The 12,555-nt window shown below is 44.1% G+C and overlaps 1 protein-coding gene across 5 annotated transcripts in view; it reads left to right on the forward strand.

The window, feature by feature from the left end:
* The window catches only part of MCF2L (MCF.2 cell line derived transforming sequence like), a 270,182-nt gene that overhangs the window by 161,125 nt on the left and 96,502 nt on the right, over positions 1–12,555 (forward strand). The window lies entirely within an intron of this gene.

Raw genomic sequence — 12,555 nt, forward strand, 5'->3', positions numbered from 1 at the left:
CCTTATGCTACTTGTTAAGGATGTGTATTCCTCCTTGATGTAGAGTGCCACACCCCCACCTTTCCTTCTTGCCCTGTCCCTTCTGTACAGCCTATAGCCCATGATATTCACCACCCAGTCATGCATTGGGTCCCACCACATTTCTGTGATCCCCACTATGTCTGGGTTGGCGTCAGCTAGCAGGAGGGTAAGTTCCTCCTGCTTGTTCCCCATACTACGAGTGTTTGTGTAGAGGCATTTGAGGCCTCCTGAAGATGCGTGCACTGGCCCCATAATCTTGGTACTGCCTGGGACCCTGTTGCTTACCTGGGTATTTGTTCTGCTCGTTGGTCCAGGCTGGGCTGTTCTTGTGGGTGACGCTTGGTTTAGTGGTCCAAGGCTTCCTCCACCCTAGTCTTCCTCTTCCCCCGATGAGCCTAGTTTAAAGCCTGCTGGAGGAGATCTGCCAACCTAGAAGAGAACACACACTTACCTTTGGGGGGAAAAGGTGAAACCCATCCCACCCGAGCATGTCTCTCATCCTGATGTGCAGGTCGTTGTCTAGGAAGCTGAAGCCCACCTCAAGACACCATTCCTGAAGCTGCCAGTTGATCTCTGTGATGCAGGTCTCGTGTCGTCTTCCACGTCTGCTCACTGGGAGGACAGAAAAGAATACCACCTGTGCCTCCTTCTCCCTCAGCATGCCCCCCAGAGAGTGGTAGTCCGTCATCAGGTGATCAGGGCTTCTCCTGGCTGCATCATTAGTGCCCACATGGATTAAGACCATGGAATGGTAATCGGTGGGCTGAATCATGGCCTGGATCATCCCCATCATGTCCTGAATCTTTGCTTTGGGCAGGCAGTAAACCTTGCATGTCGAGGGGTCCTGGCGACAGATGGGACCCTCTGTACCTCTCAGGATAGAGTCACCTATGACAATCACTCAATGTTTCCTCCGGGTCTGCTTAGCTCCTTCGGCCTATTCAGAGTGTGGAGAGGGTGGAGTTGCCTCCTCTCTGGAGGTTTCCTCCTCTTCTTCCTTTTCCTGCAGTGTTGCCAGGGTCTTATACCTGTTCTCCAGCCGGACTGGTACTGCTTTGCTGCGAGCAGCCCTAGTTCTGGAGGTGACAGTCTGCCATCCTGCAGTGGAGGGCACGCCCCAGGGTGCTTCTTCCTTGGGTGCAAGGTTCTGCAGGGAAAGGAAATAATAATCAATTTCATCCTCCACCTCCATGATTCCCCTCAACCTGCTAACCTCCACCTGGAGCTCCCTCACCTGCGCCTCCAGGGCCCTAAGATGGGTGCCTGTGGGGGGCCCCCAATCCCTGCCCCCCCCCAGCCCTGCTGGGCATCCCCTGCAGGCCAGAGGGCAGGGAGACACCAGCTCCCCCATGGGCTCTGTCTGGGTGGAGGCCTCAGACAAGCCCTGGGTAGGCGGTGGCCCCCAGTCAGGGGCCCTAGCAGCACTCTGCGTCAACACCATTTATATGAGCTGCTGTTTGTTTATATTTTTGTGTGGTGCCTTCACCCTACCCTTGCAGGAGTCTCCCGCCTGGCCCTTCCTGCCTGCCCATCAGCGCAAATGCTGGCGCACTCTGTTCACGTGGTGTGGTTCGGGAGCATGGCTCCCTACCAGCTCAGCTAGAAGGGATCCGGGGGGCTTCCACTCCAGATCCGGCTCAGCTATGCCAGATCTCTCTGCCCCACTTACCTTTGGGGGATCAGCTGTTGCTACCCCTGCTGCTGGCTCCACTGCTGCTGCGTCTGCCTCGGGTCAGGTAGGGGGGCACGTGTGTATGTGTGGGATGCACGTGTGCCCAGATCCCTCCTTTCTTCCCTGCTCCTGGCTCCCGAGTGCCGGGGGCTATGTCAAACCACAGCTTTTAAATATTGATTATATATAATTGACAGGAGTATTGCTATTGGAGCCTCTCTCTTGGTGGCTCCACCCTCCTGTAATGGGCCAACCGCCTGCTTACTCACCTGCCATGCCTTGATCTTGATTGGTTGATTGATTGTAATTAGCGGGAGGCTGCCCACTTTACGCACCCCGGTGCCAGGGGGCACTGTCTGCAGCTCCTTTTTCCTCCCCTACACCGCAGCCCAAGCCTCACAGATGGTACTAACATGGTCCTTGCTTTCTCTCAGAGGCTTCCACTGCCCCCTTTACTCTGGGGCTTCTCGCTCCTCACATCCCTCTCTCCGGGCTTCTCAATGTCCCCCTTGCTTTGGGGCTTCTCACTGCCCCCCTTGCTCTGGGGTTGCAGCCAATGCACCCCAAATGCTGCGCCCTCTCTGGCGCCAGGATCCCCACGCTACCGTGGAGTCCCTATGAGGCCTCCTCCAACCCCTAATAGTCTCACCTGGTCCTCTGGTTTAACAACAAACACAAAAACACAAAGCCCCCGGGCTGTAACATAAAAAGCTAACCATCCGGCCAAAACAACATTCAATCCCTACTGGGAAATACTCCAACCCATGGCAGCAACCAGGGGATGCTCATGCTGTTGGGCTTCTCCCCACTCTCTGCAATGGCCAAGCTCCCCCTTCCTTGGCTGTCAGAGGGGAACCACTGTCCTGGCCTCACGCCTGGGCTTAAGAAGGGCCAAGCCCTGCCCCTTCCTGTCAGCTGGCCCCACCGGTTGCCCTAGCAACCAGCACCTGTGCTGCCCTGGTGACTGGCAGCTGAGCCTCCCCCTTCTTGTCACTAGGGGTCTCTCCCAAGCTGTTCCTGCTCTCAGGCTCAGGGCACCTGAGTGCTCTGCAACAATAATCAATAATAGTGAGCTTTAGGAAAGATTTGCAAGTGGTTTGACAAATTGAAGTGATGGCATTCCAAGTGCATGGGACAACATGGAAGATGCCAAGAAGATGGGCTAGTCAGAGACGAAGAAGAGCAAGAACTCAAAGATGATGTTGGTGGCATGTGACATGAGTGAGGTTGTATTGTAGAGCTGTTCCAACAGGTTTGTTAGGAAACCTATCAAAACTGTAATATCTTTAGGGGGCTGGGTTTAAGAAAAGGCCATGCTGCTCCTCGGTTTTCCTTGCCAGTTGATTTGAGATATGTTAAGAACCTGTTCTAAATTTTAGTAACTGCTTTTGTACCAAATGCAATAAGGTATTGCTACTGTAGAAGCAGGTACAATTATTGTATGGGTTTGAAAATGGGGAGGTGGAGCATTAACCTTAAGAAGTGGATATGCAACAGGATTATTGCAGTTAATTCCGCATTTTGATCCACAGTAAACTTTATTCTGTAGTAAGGATAAGATGTGTGACCACCTCTTCAAAGCGTGCTACAGATGCTGTTGCAGTCTCCAGTCAAAGTGGTGGGAAAACTTGTTTGCACTGAGCAAACAGCTACCCCATGATTGGGGTTGAACCTATGAGACATTCCACATGCATCAACTTTCCTACATGATAGACATTTTGGGGGAAGTAGGATAACTACCCTGGATTTGAGTAATTTACTATTATGCTAATAATATATAGTAGTAAAACACTGAAATCCTAGGTAAAGTTACCCTTTGAAATTGTATTAACAAGATGACTATGTAGGGAAGTTATGCTCAGCTATATGTTGTATGCTGTTTTTACTGTATACCAAAGTCAGTTTACATGTGGCAATTATGTACTTGTGTAGTGATGTAGAAAGAGTCTCAATTTTGGATAAGTTCCCTCCTCCCTCCCCACCAGGTACAGATCTAAAGTGGTACAGTTGTACCCCTCCATCTCCTTGCTGCTGACTCACTGTCACCTGAACGCACATACAGTGAGTGACCTTTCTGCTGCTACTACTGCACCCCACTTTTTTAATGTCTGGTATCCCTTACTGCTTCCTTCCAAGGTTTTTATCCAAGCCTTAAACCTAGTTTGATGATGTTCTTTATTTTTTTTCTCTGCCCTTGCCCCGTTTGACTTGCATGCACTCCGGTCGTACTTGCAACTTCACCTTCGGCTGCCTTATCTAAACCTGTGATCAACTTCAGAAGTACTTTTTGCTACTTGTTTTTCTTTCCCATTTCATCCTTCCCTATATGACCTCACCCATCCCCACTTTCAGTCAAGGAAAACTGCAGTTGGACAGCCAGTCCAACCCTGGTTTATGCTATTCGCAACTCCACAGAGATTAAAATTATTTTCTTCCTGCATATCTGCTGTGAGCCCCTGAACTCTAACCAGGTGCACCAACTTCAGGCCCCAACTGTGAGAAACTCAACAATGTACTGAGTGCCTAAAACATCCCAACAGGACATGAGTTCATAGTGTAGCAAACCTAAAAATAAGCTCAGAAGCAAAAGAAAGAAATGACAGTTTTTATCAAAGGTGCAGTTAGAGTAAGACCTAGGAAAAGAAAGGACAGCTGGAGTTGGGGGAAGAGAAAAGGAAATGTATATTTAACTTCCCAAACAAAAATGAGAACCTTAACAACAGGTTCAATTTCACTTAAATAAACAGGAAAGCCAAGGTTAGGTCTAGTTCAGAGTAGTTTTGTTTTGTTTGTTTTTCCATGCTGCTTTACCCGTTCCTTGGAAGGGAAGGGAGTAGCTGCCAAAAGTAAAACAAAGATAAGAACTCCCTCAGGCATAAAATGCACATATTTGAGGAAAAATACAAATATTTCCATGTGCTGTGACTCTTCCCATGATAAATTACTTGTTAGAACTTCAGTTTTTAATCTGAAAGCCTGTGAAGACTGGGTCTGAATTACTTGCAGATTATGCATTACCTGCTGAGTTTTGTTGTCATGGCTGACGCTCCTCCTCTCCCCCCAGGTATTCCGTTTTTTGCATTAACCACCAGGGGGCAAGGTAGGACAGGCAATGGCTCAATTTGCTGCTTTTAGATTCTCCGTTCTCTCTCTCCTTTCTGCTACTCCTCTGTACTCCTCTTTGGACTTCCACCTTTACTAAGGGCAGCATAGATGCCCAAAGTTGTCATATGATTATTAAAAGCATATTCTTATGACAAGTTTATTGTAGATCATGAGTTTCAATGGAAAGCTCTATGAACATAAATTGGCAGCTTTAGCTTTTGTTTTGCAAAAGCTTCCTCCTCCTTTCTTTGCTGAAAGTGCTGCAGGAAGGTCTGATTTGACAATGGGAAAGTACTGAAGTAATTTAAAACCTGGTAGGGGTTGGTTGGTAATCTGTGTTTGTTTTATACAGTGATCAGCTTGTTCAAAGTAAAGGTACAGGCTCTAGCTGGTTAGTCAGAAGAATGTAGTTACAAGTTAGATGCGTATTCTTCTTATTTTATAGATGTAGATCCTGAACCAGAAAAGTAAAATGATCTGTCTACTACTTGATACAGTGACACTGGGCTAGAGTACTGTTTAGAATTTGGGAACTTGTAAATCGTGTGTACTTTCAGACCACATTGCCTTTTTTCTTCAGTGGTTTTCTAAGCTGCTAAAATACAGTTGGACAAGACTTGGAGACTCCAGCTCTCACGTTAGACTGATACCACAACCCATCTAATTCAGTATGCTGTTTAAACAGGTTTGAATGGGTATAAATGTTTTTAAAAAATTAAATCTATCATTCTCTCTGAAACTAGATGATGATTTAATAGAGATGGTGCTGATTATTGTCATCATCATAATCATTGTCTGTGAAATTTGACTTGTTGATACTGCACTTATGGAACCAGAATATAAAAATTCTCAGATTCTCCTGGTCTTCAGAAATTTTCTGTTTTAGGAACTGAATTATAGTGGGTTATTTATACTGCAAAATTAGTGATGATTCACAGGAGATTCCAGAGCCTGAAAAGACAAGCTACCAACTTAATTCCATTGGGGATGAGCTATGAGCACAGCTCTTTAGGCTTGCCAGGTACTTTTAAATGGCATTCAAGCAACTCATATTTATTATTTGTTATGATTGCTGGAAACAGTTCTTTCCTCAGATGTGGGCAGCTTCCATTGGCCTTGGTAAAAGTCACACGTACACAGCAGAGGCAGAATTGGCAGTAAGCTGTTGCTTTCTGTCTAATAAGTTAAATGTCATGATGATATCATACAGCTGTCATCCGGAATCATTAGGAAACTGGGCATTTACTCTTTTTGTTTTCTTGCTAGACCATTTCTTTGCCACCAGTATTGTGAGCTGTCCAACCAAGAATTAGGTGTGCACCATAAAACCTGTAATGTTTTAAGTGAGGTGTACATTTTTAAAACATGTAAAATGGTATTCTCCAAATTGCAGAATTTTGGAGACTGACACTAAAATTAAACGTCTAAAAGGTCACTGGCTTTTCTGCTGAGGATTGTATTTAATATATTAAAGCAGTATAAAGGTAATTAAGGAGAGCCACCACACCAAAATATTTCAAAGTCATTTCTATTTCTCTGTGTTTGAGCAACAATGACCTATCCTATAACTTAATACACAAATCATGCAAATCTGGAGTTGCAGTATTTCTTGTAAGTCTCATTTAATAATGAAATGAAAGATAACTATTGAAGACTTTTGTTTTGTAAGATAGCTCAATGTATCCCTGAGCTGAAAGATTTTTCTTGAGCACTTTCTTAAAAGCAACCTTTAGGTGGTAAAATGTCTTAAATGCATGTACAGCCTTATAGGACAGTATTCAAATTGGGATTCATGTTTTGAAATACAGACCCTCCGTCTCATAAGTAACTGTCAAATATAGAAAACTTGTGCATTGCCCAAGTAAACGATGAAACAACCACCTATGTCTAACAATCTGTCTTACTCATACGTGTTGCTTCAAAAAATGACCTTTATTAGAAAGTTTCCATCTTGAAACCAAGACTTTATATTATGAATTGTTGTGTAAGGTACAAGTTCTGAAGCATTTGTGGAGACTGGTAAGTATGATTTATTCCCATACTTTACGGAAAGAGGCATGCATGAGACAATCTCATTCTCTTTAGACGCAGTGATTTCTCAAGTAAAAGGCCTTTGACTTTTGCCTTTTCGATATTGTTAGTAATCTATCTGCCACCTTTATCAAAAATTTAAAGCACTTCCTTAGAGAATAGGGAAGGAGAGAAAGTTATCTTCAATGAATTTAAGTTGCTCAAAAACCAAACTGGTGACTGTAGGATGAAAAAACGTAGATGAATGATTTCTGAAGAGATGGTAACCTTTGTGGTGAAGAACCAGGGGCCTTTGTACATGCTACATTTTTTGCCCTTTTTTGTGCTACAACAGCGTGATTGTTTGTTTGCACAAGCAGCTTTTCCAGATGATTTAAGTCTTTCTGGTGCATTAAACTAAAACTCCTTTTAATATAGTTTAGTTTGGTTCACCACAAATTAAAGTGTCATGTCCATAGATTCATTGCATGCAAGCAAAAGCACTAAGATATGTAATGAGCCTCTTTGTCGACCAGATGTTGATGCAACTTTTTTTTTGTCACACACCCCTTTGAATTGTTTCTGCTTTCAAATTGCTTCTGCTTTTTTTTTGTCTTGTGCTGTTTGCCAGCTCCCTGCTCCCACAGCTGTGTGGCAGAGCATGGGTTGGGGGGCCAGGGACCAGGCTTAATTCATTTGAAAACCAAGCCTGTGAAAACACTGGTGCAATGCTCCAAAGCTTATTTAGTTTGAAAACCTACTACATGCAAACACTGATGCGATGCTCCAAAATAAACAAGTTTAAATTTTATAAACCCATGTAATTTAATGAGGATTAAACCCTGTGGTGTATACAGGCACCCCATAAGAACAAAATAATAAGACCTCTGTGCAGACAGTTGTTCAATGTCTGGAAAATGGATCCCCCTTCTCTTGCATATTTGATTCTGTGGAGTATTTAACTCTCCTGGATTAAGAATCTGAGGGGGGTTTTCTTATGTCTTAATATCCGAAACATAGTACTGGTGTGCAGGTGGTGCATTTCCTTTCAACTAAAGTTGCTGTAGAATAGAGTTCTGTCTTGCCTACTGGATGCCACTTTCCACGAAGTGTTCAGAGTACCTTACGAAGCCCATATAAAGTTTTAATGAGCAGGAACTTGTTTCTCTCCTACTTAAGTAACAAGTGGAACATTGTTTATGGGGTTTTTCTGAAAGATGTCATTCTTAGCGTTGGTGGAATGAGAAGCTTTAGTCATGCTTGCCTGTCATTGCTCTCAAGAGCTTCACACTTGGAACTAACATTTACATAGTTTTTGTTGAGTGCAGCTGGATTACCTGGCCATTGTCTCTGAGTCAGAAGAGAGCTGTGGGATGGCTATAATCCAGGATATTGAAGCTTTATAACTTTCAATTTATCTGAAAACAAACTGTTAGTTATCTGGTTTTTAGTCACCTGCTACTAAGCTGGGTGACTTATGCTCTTGATTCCTTGTCCTAGTCTTCTAACAAGCAAATACAGAATAATACCTGATTTCAGATACGTGTAAACACCTTTTACTATGAAGAGTGCTTGGCAATCTCTGATCCTCTTGATGGATGAGGCTGTTCTTTAATGATCAGTGCAGTTACCACCTCAATGCTTGACCTCTCTGTAAGAGTCTGTGCCTGATGATTATCGCAGTTCACCTGCAGCATTATTGCTAATATATCCCTCCGGTGCTTTGCTCAGTAGAGCAATTCCCTACTGGGTCCCATTTGAAGTCTTGTTGCTGAAATAATTGAACAGCTTTTGAAAGCAAAAGTTCCTAGGTAAATTAGCATAACCAGGAAGGTATGGTCAAGGTAGTGAGTGATCAAAGAGGAAGATCAGTTGGCTTCCTGTTTGCATGCTTGTGGACTTGTGCTTTTTTAAAGAGAAAACAAGCAGCTTGTTAAGACTGAAATAAACTTCATTAAATCCATATCACTCGGGTGGGCCAAAAATGATCTAATCCTGTCCTGAATTTGCAATGTCTGTGAGCTCTGCCTTACCAAGGCACTGAGGAACCAGAAGGTAATAACTATGTTGTTGTTGTTACTGGGATGGGCAATGTATACAAATAATTTGCATGCAACAGTATAAAAGCAGCAAAAACTTTAGACCTCCTTATTTATGTCACAGCTGTCACCACCCATACCTCAGAGATATGGAAGGATCTTTCAGACGATGAATACGTAATTGCTTTCACATACCCTAAAGGAAAGTTTTCTTCTGCAGCCTGACACAGAAAACTCTCCCACCCTTTCCCCCAGGTACATGAGGTCATAAATCTTACAAACAGAAGACAAAGGAGGGTGATGTCCCCATAACAAAGCAGAAGATTCACTGAATAGAAATCTCAGCCCTTGCCCTATGCTGTGAGAATTGTGCATTTACAGAGAAGAAAGTGGTTGTTTTGGTTCTATTCAGTTACTCAACATTACATTTTGGGGTACTGAAAGAAAGGACAGATAATAAAAAATAATTTTCTCTGTTTCTTGATATCTTCCCCCTCCCACTTCCTTCCACTACTTCTGACCAATAGTATGAGAGCACTACTAATATAACCTTTTCAGCATCTTCACAGTGCTAGACTTTGGGGGGGTCTATTTTTTCTGCTTGTAAACTTGTAGAGGAACAAGACTGATCTCTTTATGCTTTTGTATTTATTTTTTCTTGTGGAAGGTGGAAGCCTTAAGATTTTTCAGTTAATACATACACATACTCAAAAAATTAATGACTGAATTAAAATTCCTCCAGTTCACAGTGAAGGCAAACCATTGAGGGGGAGTGCAATAAATGGCTAGCAAATGACTCATACTTTTTATGGATGTCAAAGGATTGCTGAGAGTTGGTGACTGGCTTCTGTTTCAGACAGACTCTGCTGTCATTCTAACCAAGACTCCCTTCCATTCAAATAAATTTGGCCCATTCATTACAAAAGACAAACTGGTGACGTGTTTTTCAGCGTACCATATAAGCCAGATGGTAATCTTAAGTTCTGCCAAGTGTTTTTGGAATGGGGAGGGGATAATTCTTGCCTTTCTAAGGTAGGGATATCAAGCCTTGCTTAGCAGTAAGGGTTATAAAGTGTGCAGAGTTATCCATGTGTGTTAGTAGAATTAGAACTCCTGTGGCCATGGGCAACTGGTGCCTCCTGAGTCAGAGGGGGTGGAGGGCACTTGCCCCCCCCCCCAGTGGCCATTCAGCAACTGGGGGTGGGGCCCAATGCAGTCAGTTGCACAACCAGGGGGAGGAGGGCCCTGCAGCCAATGACACCAAACCACAAGTGCCAACGATGCTTTTCCTGGTACCCCCACTCCCTGGCTGGCACTCTCGGAGGGGGTGGGGGAGGGCACCTCCCCCCATTGCCTAAGCAGGGAACACTGGTTGTCAGGATGAACCAGCAATTTCAGGGGATGCACATACACCCCCTACGCATCGCCACTACTTGTGGCTCCCATTTGAAAAACTTGGGCAATAGAGGCTGGCATCTGGAATGAATGCTAGGCAGTAGTGATGACCATCTAATAATGTTCAAGAGGCAGAGTAGTAGGGACATGCCTAGTCCCTATCCCATGGGATAACATGAAGAGTGCTGTAAAAAGTGGCATTTGTCTACACATGCCTACTCCAGTAATTCAAGGTTACTCTAAATTCTCAGCCACTTCAAATTCTGTTGCTGGATTTTCAGTAAAAATAGTTCTGTGTTTCCCGCCCCACCCCCCACTCCTCATAGGTTGGGAAACCTGATCAAACTACAGGTGAGAGGAGAAGGAGTGGGAGGAGATCATGCTGGGGATTCAGGGGAGGGCTCATTTGAGGCATGTCACTCTTCCAGAGGTCTCCTGGGAAGAGAGGAGTTTGTTTGGCCTTGTGTTCCTCTTCCATAATTTAAACATGTGCTTTAGAGTGCTGACAAGTGACATTTGTTGCACAATCAGCCCCTTGAAAATATTTTACAACTGTGCCCTGACAGAAGTGTGTGGCTGCAGAGCACTTTAAAATTACCCAATCATGCGACAAATTAACCCTCACGTAACAGCATGTCACCTGAAGGCACTCTAAAGTGGAATGCCTTCGTTAACTTCTGTCCCTTTGCACAGCCGTGCCCCACCCAGGTGCTGTCTGTAGGAAGGGAGGGGAGGGAGCTCCGGGGTAGGGTTTGCGCAGCTTGAGCTGAGCGGGGCTGGCATGTGGACTGGAACCCTTTGCCTTGGTGGGGGGGGGAGGGCAGGGGAGGTGTGGAGGGAGAGCTCCAATCCATAAACCTCCTCCTCCCCCTTCTCTCTCTCCCTCCATCTCATCCTGTAGACGAGCACTGGAGCTGGGGGGGGACGGACACAGTACAGGGCTAAAAGAGAGGCTGCAGACAGGCAACTCCTTCTGGATCGGTTCCAAAGTCGAACCTGATCCCCCACCGTCCCAACCCAACAGCAGATGTCTGTTGAGTTGGGGCAGTGTGTAGTGGAGGGTGCACCCCCGGTCCAAATGCAGACAGGACTCCCTACAAAAGCCTTATAGTTAGCTTCCAACTGGCCAGCTTCCAGTGGGAGGATCTTGGCTACATGCTGACTTTTTATGGAAATGGGGAACTCCTCCTTAGCTGGTCTGTGGCTGTTGGCTGAGGGCAAGTAAAACTCGGGGGCACCCGAACCCCAAGCCTCCAGGCCTGGACCTGAGCATAGGATGCCTTCCAATTGGATTTGAAAGTATCTGATGCCTCAGGCTGAAAAGTCTGGGACGGAGGATTCTCGCCAGTTGCAGGGGTGCATAATAGTGTTTGAACTTTATTTAATCAAAAGGATTTGGAACTGATCTGGCTAATTTGACCTGGAACACAAAAATTTCCCAAAAAATATATATATATTTACCGTAAACAAGAAACCTGGATTCTCGTCATATATGACAAGTAGCCAGGTTTCTTGTTCACGGTAAACAGAAGAGTGGCTTCTAAACAAGGTCTAAACAAAGCTTTCCTGCCTACGTGCTGTCATATTTCCTTTCAGATTAAGAAACAGACAAAATACAGCAGAGCAAGCAAGTATTAAATCTGGTCATATTGAAACAAAAACAATATTTTACAGCAACATAAAACTAGAACACTTTTCAGTACAAAATGCTTATACATTTTGTGTGCAACATAAGAAAATGGTGCATGTGTTTGTTTCACCTTTCTTTCTGTGTTCATTATTTTTGGTCACTTCTGTATAACTTTAGTAATTATTCTTTAACATCTTGTTCTATTATCTTTTTTGGTCCTATAAATATTTAGCTCATAAACTGAGCTACTTGCAGTGTGTAAAGGAACAGGGGAGGGTGTAGAGGGGATATTACTAACTGTAGTAGTAAAGGTGCAGGTAAGAGATTGCAGTGGGTGCCTGGAGTTTTTTATCTATCATGAAATATCCTTTTTCCATAATGAATCCAGCTACCAATGTAAAGGATGATAATCACAAACAACAGCTTGGTGTGCTAAATAATCAGGTAGTATTTTCATATCATCTTTCCAGCCTAATACAAGTAGCAGTAGCTTATCAGTGCAATATGACAATAAACAGCAAATTAAACTGTAGTATTTACCAGCACAGTATTTAGAGCTTCTGTAAAAACAATTATAGGTCAACCTCAGTTTATATTTGCTTCTTTTCTTTAAACTAACATATGGTGTTTTTCAAATACAGTATATACAAGACTTGCCAAATATTTAAAAAAAAAAAAAAAAA

The sequence above is a fragment of the Gavialis gangeticus genome, unplaced genomic scaffold (genome assembly GCF_001723915.1).
Source record: "Gavialis gangeticus isolate Ggan-Ray unplaced genomic scaffold, GavGan_comp1, whole genome shotgun sequence".
In the NCBI taxonomy this organism is placed as follows: Eukaryota; Metazoa; Chordata; order Crocodylia; family Gavialidae; genus Gavialis; species Gavialis gangeticus.